Source organism: Artemia sp. Qi Xiang Cuo, chromosome 8 (genome assembly GCF_049724085.1).
Source record: "Artemia sp. Qi Xiang Cuo chromosome 8, ASM4972408v1, whole genome shotgun sequence".
Taxonomy (NCBI): domain Eukaryota; kingdom Metazoa; phylum Arthropoda; class Branchiopoda; order Anostraca; family Artemiidae; genus Artemia; species Artemia sp. Qi Xiang Cuo.
This window is the reverse complement of record NC_142801.1, coordinates 59,888,818-59,905,160: the sequence shown is the minus strand read 5'-3', so window position 1 is coordinate 59,905,160 and position 16,343 is coordinate 59,888,818. Positions and strand designations below refer to the sequence as shown.

Here is a 16,343-nt window from a genome sequence, read left to right as displayed (position 1 = left end):
TTCAGGGATGGGTCTACAAACTAAAGTATGTCCCAAGAAGGTATTTTGAAGTACCTACATCCACTCCTTCTTCCTCTAGAGGGTCCTGACCTTTGATGGGTAAAGTTCTATGAAATCAAATTATTGAGTTAGGACTAAAGTGAATACACCATTTGATGCCTTTTTTTATGCTGATTACAAATATAATAAGCATTTCTATTGGAATTGAATTTCAGCCCCCCCCCCGATATATGCCAATTCAGGGTTAGGTTAGTTATAGGGTAAGACACCCAGTAGTTGGCCACCTGCCTATTCTTGGACATAATCTTTTATACTATTTTAATCACTATTTACAATGAGCTGTTTGTATGTCCAAGTTTAGGCAGAATTGTCACTTGTTAGAAAATTCAAAAATAGGCAGCACTGTACAAGTGAAACTATTTGAATTAGTAACCTACTTGTTCAGAAATTCTTCAGAAATTTTTTGATACAAAAATTAAGTTTCTAGGTGGTATAATACAGTAATTAGAGTAGTTTAAATGTCAAAAAGTTTTCAAAGTGATTAAAGTGTCCGACTACTGGGTGTCTTACCCTAGCCTATATAGGGGGGGGCTGAAATTCATTTCCGCTAGAAATGCCTATTATATTCATAATCAGCATAAAAAAAGGCATCAAATGGTGCATCCACTTTAGTCCTAACTCAATAATATGATTCCATAGAACTTTACCCTTTGATGACCTTTAAAAATCCATGTTTTACAAAAGTGAAACCTAGCAAAATAAGCTAGATCTTCTGCTTAAATGAAGTACAACAAAATTGTTTTCAGCTTCACAACTTTGCTCAATCCTAATTTATAAGGTTTTAAAGATATGCAAATACATTTCTTTAATTTTGTAAAAAAAAAAAACATTCATAGCCTATGGTTCAATATTCTACTCAAATAACAGAAATTGCATTTTTCATAACTAAAGCCAGAGAAAAAGAATCTGATAACTGAAAATTAAGGTAAAATGTTGTTTTTTCAAATTTTCAATAGGTATAGAGCCTATTTTCAATAGGCTAGGTTACTGTTTTTTTACCCTAAACCCCTCATTTGCATGACAAATGAACTTTACCCCCATCCTCATGAGGTGAAAATATGTACCCTGATTAAGGAATGAAGTGAAGATAAGATTATCTCTTTGCAAAATATAACTAGGATTATAGGCCTAGTGAATATTATGGAGTAGGCCTAGTCCTAAAAATTGATTAGGCCTAAAATTGATTTCTTAACATGTCTCATTATAGCATACAGTGGACTGCTCATACATCTATACCATAACAAACTTTACAACTAAAAGTGTAGAAAGCCAGTCTTCTTTTAAAAAAAAAATAACCTACGTGTTGGAATTGAAATTTAATTGATGACTAAAATCAATTTTGTAATTTCATCAATTTTGTAAGTGTGCCTAATCTTGAGAGCTGGACCAGGGCTGCCAGAAAGTCAAACAAAAACAAGCCCGAGCCTTTGAAAAACAAGCCAAAATACGCCCGAAACCTTTGAAAACCAAGACTGCCATCATGGTCAGTTTATAAAGTTCTAAAATTGTCCAAATTTGTGTGTTTCACAACAATTTTCGGTGCTAAAGTCAAAAAAAAAATTCGCGCGCGTCGCGGCTTTCGCCGCGACATGTGCATGGCCCGATAAGTGCAGTTGAATTAGTTCTAGATCAGTTTTTTGTCCGGTTATTTCAAACTTAGTACCAATCGAAACAAACACGGCAAAAAGGTGGCCCTGGTTAAATAAAACTTCGCACAAATCTCTCAAAACAAATACGGTCCAAAGTTTTTGTTAATTCCTTAACCTTTTTTCAAAATCCTCAGCATTTCGTCAATGACAAAATTAAAAAATTGTATTACGAAAGTGCTTCAAATTGAAGCACGTGCTACAGTGCTACAAATGATGAAATAGCGCTAAAATAGTTCTTTCGTGCTATAGTCAGAAAAAGTTTTGCCCCTAATTGAATTCTACTTTTACCTTGGCTGCTTACCCTTTGTTTATCCTGCTCGACTTTCACGGAAGAACAACGATTTATGTGATCTGCCAAAATACATCTCTTTTTAGCTGCATATTATGCGTCATAATGGTTAAACAGCTGTGAACTCTTTTTATTAACTTTTAGAATTTAATATGTCTTATTCCAATGAATACGCTAGCAACAACCACAAGCCGAAGACATACAATATCTTTGGTTCATTATCGCATAACTTTTTGGTATACGTTATTTGGTACAGTTGCAACAAAATATTTAAAGATAACTTTATGATTGAAGTCAGGCTTAAAAAAAAACAAAATACGTGAGAACGGGGTTTATACAGAAGCCTTTGTAATCCCAAGATGAAATAATACCTACAGATAAAAAACAAAAACAAAGAAGGGCACTTAGATCCTTAAGGCACTAAAAGATTTAAGACTCAAAGGAGGCTAGGATTTTATCTAGATCGACAAGATTGGTAATTCGGTTAAGGCTTATTGTGTTCAGCCCATTTATAACCCAACTCCTGACTAGAATTAAAATAACTAATTATTTTACAAATGAAGAACAGAAATTAGTGATGGGAAGGGCTGAGGCAATATGGAAGACATTCTAGCCAAAATTGATCGTCATTAATTATGAGAGCAGCATAGCATGCAACAACTACCTGACAACCATTAGATGGTTGGGATGCACTTTCTATACTTGAAAATACCACTGGAAAGAATTGAATGGCACACTTGGTAAATACATATAAGATTCTACATTAGAACTAGGGACAAGGGGAACACTAATAAATACCTTTTACTCTTTCTAATTGTAATACTTGTTTCACTAAAAAATGTATCCTTCAACTCTCATAGTCCCATATATAGGCCTAGGACATATGTTTATACAGGACAAAGAAAACACTCAAACCACATAATTATATCTTTACAACATACAACATGATTTATTAATCATATGATCAAGTTCATTTTCATTGCTATCTACATTCATAAATCTGTTTAAATAATGTTTGATATGCACTATATCTGAAAGTCTTCTACAATCAGATATAGATCAAATGGTTTTGGCAGGTCAATAAACTTAGGTAGCCTAAAAGATGTATACAATTCAAAAGTTGGTTCAGGGATGGGTGAACACACTACTTGATTTGGTATTAGCCTATAGTTGGGGCTATTGAGAAGGAAACATTTTAAGACAGCAATTGTTCCTTTACAATATGAAACAAAAAAGTAGTTAAAACTTTTGAAGGTGCTTCCACTATACTTTATCCCACGCCTCTAATGTGCAAATGTATTGCCAAAATTGTATATTTCCCATCTGTTTTTCTGTTTCTTGACTTCATCAATATTTATTTAATTTAAAGAAAACCAGAGTTTAAGCAAGAGTGATGAATGGCAAAATACATGGGAAATATATGAGTAGGGCTATATACTTGCAGATTAGGGGAAGGGGTAAATTATATTGAAAGTGCCTTCAAAATACCTTAACTACAATTTTTCTCCATAATTTTAAGTGAGAATTGTTTTCTTTATATGTTTCTTATTTACTAGTTCTAATTTAAGACTAATAAACCATTATTTCTGTTTTGGTAAATTTCTAGTTTAGTGGCTTTTTGCTGCCTTAGAAAATATTTGAGTCAGATGAATGAATCTTTCAAGAATGGATCAAGATAATAATTAATAATCTCTTAGGAAAATATTTTGAAATACTTACCTTCATCTCCTTCTCCCTTTAGAAGGCACTGATGTTTGATGACCTTAAACAATCCTTGTGAAATCATGCAAATTAAATAATTATAGATAACAAATTTTGATTGTAATTCAAATTTACTCCCTCTCCCCACCCCACTGTGCCCAAATATAGGCTAGCGTAGCCTAAAATATATATTTCCAATATGTCTTCTGTTTTTAGATTTTGTCATAATTGATTCAATTTTTGGGCTGATTATTAATACAAGAGTGGTCGTAAAAATGAGCATAAAATATGCATGGTAAAATCCTAGACAAGCTACTTTTTGATATCATGGAAGAATTAAATTAGGAAAACAAAACTTTTAGTGATGTATCCACGGCCAGAAATAAACTCGGGGAAGGTGTTGCCATTCTACTGTTTTAAATCTCTTCCTACGTTTAAGTCTGGAGATTTTGAAAAAACAATATCCTGTATTAAGTCTAAGTTTCTTTTTCTATGGTTTATGTTTTTAATTGCAATCCCTGTTGTAAGAACAAAATATTAAAACTCGTAAAGGGCTTTTTCCTAAATTAATAGAATATATTTACTGATCTTTGAAACTTCCCAAAATTAGATTGAGAAAAGTTGTAAAGCTGAAAACCCTTTTTAACTACTTTTTTTAAGCAGAAGATCTATTCTGCATGGTTTCACTTTTATAAAACAAAGGTGTTTAAAGGTCATCAAAGGTCAGTGCCCTCTATTGGGGAAAGGAGTAGAGATGGGTTGGCTACTTCAAAATATCTTTCAAGTACATACTTTAGTCTGTAAACCCATCCCAGAAAGCTTCATTTTTGTAACCTAACCCCTTCCCAAGATAGCAACAAATAGCTTGTCTAGAATTTTACCATATATAATTCAGACTATATATTAGCATGGGCACCCATAAGGGGGAACACGGGGGGGCACCACCACCCATGGGCGTAGGCAGCATCTTGTGTCGGGGGGGGGGCAGCCGCTTCTGTGATGGAGGGGGAGGGATATTACTAATACTTCCCGAGGTCCTTTGAATATAGGTCTTTAGAAACTAGTCATTCTGTATTTCACTATAACTCGGCCTTTAGCATTTTCCATGTTCTACTTTTCCTGCAACAGTATAACATAAGAGACCCACTGTCCTACTTCCAATTTCCAGAAAACATAAACACCACAAAATCGATTTGACACAAATCACATTATGGTTGGATAAAAGCTTCTTCTAAGAATTCAACTCAAAAGTTTACAGTTGGGCAAAATTAAATATTAAAATTAGTATAGGGGAGACCGGCCCACTTCTAGCCAAAGCAAACAGTTTCAATACAAAACCTCTGGGGCTTCTGGTGGATTATAAACGCTCTGACAGATTGTAGTGTATTTTTTTTTAAAAGTCTGACCTTAATTAATACTTTTACCAAAAATTTCAGATTGGATCAGGTTTTATGGTGATTAACTCTAGAATTTTGTTCAATTTTGTCTGAAAGCCGCGTCTAATTACGAATACTAGAAAACTCGCGTTGTAAACTCACATTGTTTTCTCCTATTATTTGCCTGTTTTTGGCAGCTTCCAAGCCTTGCCATCTTCACCTGTTTGCTGTTAGTTTTTTTTCATCCTGTGAGATAGTGAACTCCCATGTTCGGCCACAATACCCAGAGTAAATTCGGCATGCCGTACCAAGGTCTCAAAAAGTGGGTTATGCTTGTAAAAGCTGTGTAAATAGCATGTTTTAAGGTTGAAGGTAAGCTTAAAACCCAAAACTGTGTTATTTCTGGCGTTGTTTAATCCTGTCGGAACAGTAGGTAAACTGAAGTTCTTTTTTTCCTGATAAATTTCATTCAAGATAAAATAATTAAAAGTAAAACAGAAGAGAAAAGAAAGAAAGGGGGCCGTGATCCAGAAGAAAATAAAATAGCAGTTTTTTCTATCTTATTTTACAAGAAATCAGTTGGATTCTCTGGAAGTACTATGGGTGTCCCTAGAGGAACACTGTAAGACTACATAAAAAAAAGTTGAGAAGCTGAATATCCCTCTAAAAAGTCTGGACCTGAATTTCCTTACACCCTGTTACAACCCATGATCAATATTTACAGAGGAACAAGCAAAAAAACTAAAAACTTACTTGAAAACGTTAGCTGATATGCTTTCGACTGTATTCCTCTAGAAGCATGTAAATTTCCATACACTTATGCCATTATTAAGAGCATAAAAGTACCGGATAACGGAACTGCAAAGGCAGTGGAAACAGTGGAGGAATTACAGGTAAAGATTGGTACCGTGGTTTTATGGATTGACCTAAAACTCTATCAGTAAGAACGCCAATAGGTACAAGCCTATGACGGACAACTGCTTTCAACTGTCAAAGTGTAGGAGCTTTCTTTAACAACCTGGATTGAGGCCTATATAAACACATGTTCAGACCACAAGACATTTGAAGTTTTGACGAATCAGGTCTGAAAAAATCCACAAGCCTGGTAAAATCATTGCACAGCGAGGCCAGAAGTAAGTAGGGAAGGTCACGTCAGCAGAAAGAGGTCAGTTGACCACGATTGGTGCTGGTGTTAATGTGTTGGGAACACAGTCCCTCCTCTACTTATTTCCCCACAAAAACAGTACCTGGAAATTGTACTCAGGGGAGCTTTACAAGGAACCATGATGATCAGCTCAGAAAATACTTCTGGCTGGAGGACTGCCTTTCATTCTTTGCTTTACTCGCAGCATTTTATCTATCAAGTCAAACCCAAAAAATCAACAGGAAAAAAATATGAAAAAGTCAGAAGTGCTCACTGACACCCCTATGAAAGAATGTATTACTGCTAGGATAAAAGCTGTATCTGCCAAAAAGCCCTAGTCCTGGAACGGAAGAAAGTCAGAAAAGTGAAACGACTAAAAAGCAAAAGGCGTGTCTCTGGCAACCAGAGTTAAAGTTAGAGTATACAGCATGATCCTGTATACAACAACTCTTCAGACATTTTTTTAAAACCTTAATGGATTTCATTTTGTAGTATTTTATGCTGACCATATTCTTTCTTAATTTTATAGCCGAAAAACAAGCTTTAATGTTCCCCTGGTCACTTTTCTTTTTCTTTTGTCCGGTGGCCAAACTTAAGGCAGAGACGACCGAACCAGTGCCGGGATGGCCCAGGTTTGGCACTCTTGACCACTTGGATATGAGAGACATCCAGGTGGAAAAATGGCGGAGTATTTCTAATTGTCTTTTTCAAGGATGGTATTGAATGAGTTACTTTTGCTTTGACATGATCAGCAACTCCCTATCGCTTGAATCAATTCATGGAGAATTAAACAAGTCAAAATCAGCCAATCGTGGGCCAGTCTCCTATCTATATATCGGACCGAAAATCAATATTAAAGATCGAAACGTAAATGTTGATATAGCAAACGATATTTGGAAATTTCTGTTTATTTCCAGCTCTTTTAATCATCTACCAGGTAACATCCAACAAAAAATTCCAACATACGGAAAGTTCTCGCTAATATCTATCGTAAATTTGAAGTTCTAGGGGGGGGCCGCGGCCCCCCTTCCCTACGCCCATGCCTTCACCTTAGTACTCTTAGCATCATTAGTTACAGGAACTGTAGTTGTAGTACTAAATGTATACACATAGTGCCTTCTGGCTAGTTCAAAATCCCCCACAATTTACTCTTAAAGATCTAACTTAATAATATAAGTTGTTCTTGAGATATTGCTTTGTCATCTTTTTGAAAATCCACATGCTCATATTTTTTTTTGACTTAATTCAATTTCTCCCTGAATATTTCTTGTGTTTGATTCCTGAGTATGGTGTTTTATTCGCTTTGTACTATTGTTCTGAGGGTTGTGGGGGGGGGGGCATTCTCAAAATAATAATTTCTGAACCTTTAAACTATGCTGAACAAAATGGCTATCTGAAAATTTTGATTGGATGAGTTTGGGGAAGTGATTGATGTGGGGGAGGGGGAGATGGTTGCCCTCCATGAGTATCTTTTTGAAGTTCCTGTGACATTTCTTTCTTTAAGAAGTACCCTGGTCTAAAAAAAAACAATATATTGTGCCCACATTGCTCTTTACTTAGGCAGCACTATTGTGCTGCCTATGATATTTTGTATTGAGATTTTAATTATACAACCCTGGAAGTGCCAATTAGACCAGGTGCACCCCCTCCCCGATACTTCAGCCTATGGGTACCCAAGTATATTTGCACAGTATGGGGGGGGGCTGTAAAGTAAAATAAACTTGCAGTTAAAAAGTGTTAACTACAACAGTTTAGAGAAGAACATGTAGAGAAGGAAACATGTTAAGAAAACAATTCATAATATGCAGAATAATTGTAGATAATACATATAGAATGTATCTCAGCTATAATATATCCCTAACTCCTTCTCCTAATGTGCAAATATAAAACCCAAATTAGATATTTATAATGCATTCTTCTTCATATCAGCAACTTATTTTACTGGTTTTGTTTTATCATAGTTGATTAAATTTACTGGTACAATGGATGAATTTCAGCCATGTCTTTGCAAATAAAGGGAGGTGGCCTTGGGGTATTGTATAGCAGGGCTACAAGCATGATATCAAAAACAATAATTTTTGTATATTAATTATCAGGCAAGAATTTTTTTCTTGACATGTTTCCTTATCAAGGTGCGTAACATTACAATCAGAAAAATCCACACTCTAAAAAGTAAAAATTGTTTTCTTGACATGAATTTTTAGAAACAGCCCCAATTGTAGACTAAGCCAAGGCCACAAAAAGATTGGGCCAGATCTGTCAAAAATATAAAAAAAAGGATAAATTGGCATAAAATTCAAGTCATGCCTTAATCTGAGCAGCAATAAAATTCCTTGTAACTTGTAAGACTCCTAACGTAGAACCATCTCAGCCATGCGGAAATAAATTCCTAATGGAGAAACGTTTCAGAATAGAAAGTATTCAACCTCCAAACGGAGAGCTTTTTGTCTTTTCACTGCATAACCACGGCTGATCCACCGTGACTCTGGAATATTTGTTTGGTTCCAAACTTTCAGTCAAAAAAAACGCATTTTGTACAAAAAAGCCCACTGTCCCGCCCCACGGCCCCCACGCCCACTCCGGAATTTTGCCCGCCCTTGACGGTTAAAACAAGCCCGCGGGGTGGAAAACAAGCCCGTCTGGCAACACAGGGCTCGACACCAGTTATCAAAATTTCATAACGTCTAACTCTTAAAAACGTCACTTTTGACAGGAAAGTCTCTTTTCAAGGCAGGGTGCCTTAATTTCGCTATCAAGAGCGGTACTTAAAGGGGGTGGGACATTTTTTGCCTGTATAATTTGAAAAATATATTTTTACGTAATCTCATTAAAAATCTTCCCTCCAACTTTTAAAAGGTGCCTAAAAAGTATACAATAATGACAATTCATGCTTCTTTACCTTCAGGAAATTCCTATTTATTCAACTGCAAGTGCTGCTTCCAGTTTACCTGCACAACAGAAAGAACCCCCCCCCCGGATGCGTGTATAAAACCCCAGGCTACTATTTAGCATATCTTGTTGTTTTTAAATGCCATTTTTGGTGTTTTGAACCAAAATTTGATGAGTAATACATACAAAATAAAAGGCAAATCAATACACACAGGACACTTTAGAGCTTTGAAGAAAAGAAGAAAAACAACTAAATTTTTTTTTGTTAAATTTCAATAAAAACGATCTTAATAAATCAAGTTTCTTAAAAACACCCAAAAAATCATTCTAAAAGCTTTCTTCCCGTTTAATATTTTAGATAGGCTCAGTCTCAGTTTCACCTCCTCTAGCTTCAAATTTACATTGCTCGAACATGAAGATTTAAGCAATTCCGAGTGACAGAGTTTTTGTTTTGTTTTAATTTTATCGAACAAAAATTATTTTAATCGTTGTCTTTAGTTCTTATACGACACAACAGTTATTTTGCATAATATGCATTTTTCCGTTTGTAATTTGATTCGTAACTCCCAACCAAACGAAAGTCAGAAATAAAAGAAGAGTTCACACAATTCAACCACAAGAATGTTAGTCTAAAGCTATTTTGATGGGTCTCACAAGTCCAGGCACGTACAAAGAATTTTTTGTGGAGGGGGTCAAACAATGAAAAAAATAAACTCATTTTCAAAATGAACTACAAAGCAGAGAATTTTTTTTCTCAAGAATATATGAATATAAGTGAACACGAGAGACACAAAAAGTATTGGGTTTTACATAAGATAAACACCAAATTTATCTAGGTTTTAAATGCATAAACGGAAAAAGTCGATGAGTTGAGGAATACAAATAAAAAAGATCAAACTATGCATAAACGAATCAATTTTTTGTCCCGAATTTTCACTTATGTTTAATATTTTCAAATTTTTTATTTTCCAATTTAAAAGAAATATAATGTCTCATCCAAGATTACAATCTAAGTTAACACAGCCTCGGGATGTGCTCTTACCATTGTGCTATTTTGATAAAGCTGGGAAGTAACTAAACATTCGAAAGTGGTTGAAAAATAGTTCACAAATTAAAAAAAAAATTGTGTGACAAAGAAATAAAAGGAAGATGGAACAAAAAGATCAGTGAATTAATAAAATAAACTGGAAATGATTTAGTTAAGAAAATTAAGGGGGATAATAAAAAACCTATAAATTAATAAAGAAATGCCGAGAAATTTACGTTTTCTTGGGTTTGGGGCCCCAGTCCAGCCTTCGTGGTCCCTATGACTCAGTTTTTAAGTAAACTGTAAACTTACCATCAATTTGGCTTTTAATTAGTTTCACCAGTCTCTTTTCCAAAAAAATGTCCACTTGAGGTTCTTGCTCTTTCATAATTTTGCAGCTTTTCAGAGCTACTTGTACTTGGAAGAGAACATGAATCTTGCAGTGGCTCTTTCATGCTTTCTTCATTTCCTTCATCATCCATAAGGAGTCTTTTACTTTCAGAATACTGTGTTTCTGCTTCCTCCTTGTATTTGACAAATGTCTGAGGCGAACGAGGCTGGACACGCTACAAAAAATTCTTAATACTATAAACGGAAGACATTGCAAATATATTGAAATAGCATTGGTTTATTTGGGGATTTAAAGAATATGAAGATTAGAGGATTTAAGATGGTAATGAAAAAAAAAATCGGACCAAGTATGATTAAATAGCATACGCTCTGCTCAAACAATTAAAAATATGATGGTAGTAGGTCATCTAAAGCCTTTTGTTCATATACCTATTTTCATCCAATTATTGAATGATTTGGCATGGGCTTTAATTTTCGTGATTTAGGTGCCTGGTAACCATAATTTTTAATTTGGTGCCTGAGCCCTAAGAGCAAAGATGTTTTCTTAAACCTAAGGCCTAAGAGCAATGGTGTGAATACAGAAGAATACCGGTAGGGGAGGCAAACTTCTAAGACTTTTGCTGTCTCGCGGCGGAAAACTATGCAAATTTTCAACCAAAAAGCTTATTTTTTCTAGTATTTACAAAATAGATACAATGGCAGATCAAAGATTTTGGGAAGTGTAGAGGGGATTGGCTATGATTTAAAATTACACTCTGGTATAAAGTACTTATAGTTGTAGCCAAAGATGTCACTAGCCCTTTTCCTATGGGAGAGGGCTGCAAAAGTGTGAGACAAAATCAAAAACGTGACGACTATATTATATTTAAAGAAATTCTTTAAAGTGGTGAATATTTTCTGTTAAAGGGCGAGTGAACGGTTTGAAAACGGTATTTTTCTCCTGCGAAGCGGCGGAAACTGTAGAAATATATAATTAGAAAGTGTAATGTTCCTTGTATGTTCCTTTTAAACAATTATTTTAGAGAAGGTAAAACTTTAAGATAAACATTGTAAAGCAAGAAGGAGGGGATAACTGCTTCCCTGCCCCACAGCAATTTGCGAGCCTGCCTGAGAGAAGAAAGAGAAGGCCCTACATATTGATATTAATCCTAACCCAAAGTGTGTTTGTCAAGATAACCGGCAGCTAACTGTAGGAATTTATTTAAGATCTTCTTGAAGATGGAAACTAGCTGAAAATACTCAAACTAATATAAGGAACTATCTGCTATCTGCTATGAACTATCTCGTGTGACCTAGCTCCAAAGCCACGCTACAGTTCCCCTCTTCCTGAACTCTCTCTATCTGTCAGCAACTGTGCTTCTAAAGTTTAAATGCAGTTGTACATAATTTTTAGAAAGTTAAGGCTGTTCAACGATCATGGTAAATAGATAATAGTTGTCAAACAAAAGCCTATTTTCAGAAGCCTGATGAGTCCTATAATTCAGAAGACAAAAACTATTTGTTTTCTTCACCATACACTTACCTTCATATACTTGTGAAAGCTGGTAGTGAATTCTCACGAATCTGTTCTAATTTCTAGAAGACTTCAGTGAAGCTCAAGACAAAAATGTATTTGGCACTTAAGTACCGATAAATACAAGAAAAATGTATTTAAGTATGTACTTAAAGTACTCTTCAAAAAATATATGTAAGTATGTATGCAAGTACTTGGAATTGTACTTAAGGTTAACCTCCTTCCCCCGGCAGGTGGACTTCTAGACCAGCAGGTCACAATCCACCCGCCTCATACGTCACTAGGCTCACTAATGTTTTGGCATTATCAGATGCGTTTGTGGTGCGTCAGATGTCAATCGTGTAAATTCACCCTTTGGGCTGTAAGAGGACAGAGCGAGGTAGCAACAAAAAGTTCTGCGAGAAGTGTATTAGTTCCGAGAAAATGTACAATTGCAGAAATAAGCGTTGTCAGTGCTTTACATGAACTCCTATTGAAAAGACAATCTGAAGAAATACAGAGAAATGAAGAGAAATACTGATAATAATAGAATGATTTATTTTGTAATCGTCTAAGTTCGAAAGGGCGCTCTGTACTCATGACTCACTGTTTGATCTCTTCAATAGCCCCACCTCAGTTTATTGGGAAGCATCTGTCCCGGACTGTACCCAGATTTTTTCCTCCGAGGATGCTAACGATATTTTATTTGTGTCGCGAAGCGATACTTCGATTTCATACGGTTTTTTTTCTGGATGTGACGCTCAATACTCCGAGATGGTTAGAGATACGATAATATTTGTTCTCTTCGAAATGGCAGAGCTAGAAATAGAAAAGTGCAAATTTGTGAAACCGCTTATGAGGACAACTTTGACTAAGAATAATTGACTTGTGGACGAGATTCTAGATTATTTGAGGTCAGGATAAGCAGGGTTCCCAACTAACCGAGGCTCGAGATAGGGAAAAAATCCAAAAAAAGAGTGATTTTGGGTAAAAAAGAGTGGCATCAGAAAACAAAATGAGAAATAGGGATTCTTTGTCTCTATAGACAGGTCTAGTTAATCTAACTTCATTTTATTGTTTATATGCATCACTGTAATTTCCCAAAGATAGGTTTAACATGCTTCCTGGTTGTATGAACGCCCTTTGACTACCCTTCTCCGCTACAGATGAGTCTTTCCAAGGGGCTAAAGACGCAATTTTTGCGCCGGGTAGGTATTTTGGCGAGTCCAATGTGGCCAATTGGGGTACTGTCTGGTGAGAAAGTGGTCATAGCTCGGTTGCTTTTGACATAAAACGAATATCCAAACAGTGAAAATAAAAGTCCAAAAAAATACAAAACAAATCGAGCGAATTCAATCAACGATTTCTGCAGCAACAGGGGCTCAAACCTCGCTTACGCAAAAATATAGAGCCTACACAAAGGTACTAAGAAAACGTTATATATTGGTTATATTTATACTTCCAAGAACGAATCCAATTCGACTACATGATAATATAACACGAAATAACTAGTCGCGTTTACGAAGTCGCCACTTGTCATTCCCTTTCATCGTCAGACCAGTCGATTTCACTCAAGTCTAAACTATCAGAATCACTCCAGTGTTCTGCTTCCATATTCTTCCTCTTTGGCTTGAGAACGCGCATCTTTTTTGCAATAACTGGCTCCGTGTTCTCTTTACGCTTCAAACCTGGACGGTCTGCAGGCCTGCTAGACTTATATTTTGCTTCCGAGTTTTGCTTCCGAATTATTGTTGTTTTTTTGGGGGGTGGGGGAATGGGGGAGGATCCAGTCACTGCCAAATATTGTTTTATCCTCGACCTCCATTTCTTGTTGTTTTTTTTATTGCAAAAGATTATACAAAGTGTAGAAAGCTATATCTCTTCTTCAGGCACGTATGCAGGGGGGTGGAGATTCGGGTCTCTTTTAAATCAGAATTTTTTCAAATTTTTAAGATTTTATTAAAATTTTCAAAAAAATTATAAAAATAATTTCCACCTCTGAAAAAATTTCTATGCGTTTCCCTGTCTTCCCGCTATTTGCCAAAAACGTATTTGGTCCCTGAGTTCAAGAGTACCCGTATTTGCCTATTCCAGCCAAAATTCAATAATAATTATTGTTTTTTTACGACTTTTCTAAGCTATTTATCGGCAAAACCACTGACTAGATAAAAAAAAATGATGAGATACAATAAGAAAAACATCAAAAGGCAAACTAAAATATAGAGCCTATACAAAAATATAGAGCCTACACAAAGGCACTAAGCAAACGTTATATATTGGTTATATTTATGCTTCCAAGAACCAATCCAATTCGACTACATGATAATATGACACGAAATAACCAGTCGCGTTTACGAAGTCGCCACTTGTCATTCACTTTCATCGTCAGACCAGTCGATTTCACTCAAGTCTAAACTATAAGAATCGCTCCAGTGTTCTGCTTCCATATTCTTCCTCTTTGGCTTGAGAACGCGCATCTTTTTTGCAATAACTGGCTCCGTGTTCTCTTTACGCTTCAAACCTGGACGGTCTGCAGGCCCGCTAGACTTATTTTTTAAAGCAGCTAGAACTGATGGCGGTTCTCTAATTGACATGCTTCTTAAAATTCTTGAATCTAGGATTTCTGGTAGCAAGGATTCATTCCAAAACTGATCAAGTTTAGGCAATATCCTAGACCAGTATTCCCTCGATCGCGGAACAACCACCACTTCCCAGTCGTGCTCGTTGTGGAATACGACTAAATGACATTCGTCTCGATTTATGATTTCGAGTTTTCCTCGTATGTGTCCATAATACTTGTGCTTTTTCTTCAATTGCGACCCCGAATATGAAGGCACCTAGAAGAAATTCTTTACTAAACCTTTTTCATTAGCTGCTTCTCTGATTGTCTTCCCCTAGGGGATATTGTTTACTGTTTTTACTTCAACTGGTGTGCCATCAAGCAAGCGGCCATCGAGAGAACAGCCAAGATATTGAAAATTTGAGTGTATCAGAAGGCCCAATTCTTCACTTTCTACAATTGACATGCCTGATTTGTTCTCGTATACCGCAAGAGCAACAGGCTCCAATTGTAAACTTCTAAGCGTAGCCACAGATTGAAAACCGCACCCACCATTCCGAATAGCTTTCACGATTGGGGCGCTTTTTGTGCTGCTTTTTCGGGATGCGATTCTATGGAAGTAAGTGCTTGTAATGCGATTCGTTCTCTTATAAACCCAATAATCGTTCCTTGACTGTCCTTTGGTCTTTTCATGAAGCTGATGAAGCTCAGTTTCATTCAGATTTAAGTTATGTTCTACATATGCAACCTTTGCCGTCTCCAGTTCTTCGGTAGTCATATCAAGCTTGTTGCAATTCAACCCGTAGTCTTGGCCACCATTAGAATAACTTCCGTTACTTTTCTTTTTAGCCTGATACCGTCCTCCCATAGAAGTGAAATGCCTCTTCAAACTGAGTCTCGACCGGGCCCGGAGCTTGGCAGTCTTTGTGCAGTAATCTTTTGTCGTCTTAGAAGGGCTAAAACCAAACATTTTTTTCCACGTCATAGAATGCCACTTAGGACCTAATGAATAGGATAGGCTCGCTCCGTGAATTCTTGCGTGGTACGACCAAAATTTTGAACGACTTATCTGTTTTCCACCTATGAACTTTGCTGCAACCGACATGTAACTCTGCCAGGTTGGTTGTAGAGTCATTCTTTAGTAATTCCGCCTTACGACATACATTCTTGACACCTGCTCTGACGTCTTCTATAACTTTTTTCGGGAAAATGTTCCAGCATTCCTCTACCAAACTCCCTTCTGGTAATTGATTTCTTTTTGGCACAGCCCGCGTCCACAATATGTGTGATTTCCAAACACATGGTCGGGACCTCTCCGTAATAGCTGTTTGAGATTCCCAGCAGTCCCGTTATCCTCTGAGTTTTTCTTTATGCTGTCACGTAAGTTCTTAGTAAGCTTCTGAATGACATCAGTTGTTAAGAATTTTGCGTGCAAACCCCTGTTCTTCTTGGCCAAGTTATGAAGGTACGAAGTGTAATTTTTTGTTACGTGATTTGCCCATTCTTCTTTCTGGATGAGAGATCCATATGAAACACTCTGCTTCAGTTTTAAATAGACGCTAGAGTCCCCATCTCCGATGTAGCGCATGTACTGTAGGTTATACATGTCTTCGCTCGCACGGAAACCTTCGACAAGAATTTCAGTTTCCATGCTTTTTGAAGGCCCCTTATAGTTCATAAGACAGAGGTGGTTCTTGGGACTCTTTTTAGCCTTCTCTGAACTGTAGCAAACGTAGCAATGCTTATTTTTTATGCCTACATATAGCAATTTATGTGTATAGGCGTCGATGATCACTGCCACGCAG

General features: G+C 36.3%; 1 protein-coding gene across 4 annotated transcripts in view; it reads right to left on the bottom strand.

Moving 5' to 3' along the window:
- Positions 1–10,484, bottom strand: part of LOC148949651 (uncharacterized) — a 60,994-nt gene extending 50,510 nt beyond the window's left edge. For 3 of the 4 annotated variants that reach the window (XM_089093052.1, XM_089093051.1, XM_089093048.1), the window contains exon 1: positions 1,361–1,444. The gene's annotated coding sequence lies outside the window, so the exon portion shown is untranslated. Of the gene's footprint in view, positions 1–1,360; positions 1,445–10,447 lie in introns of those variants that run through there. The other variant, XM_089093050.1, reaches the window with a different exon arrangement.
- Positions 10,485–16,343: the final 5,859 nt, after the last annotated feature.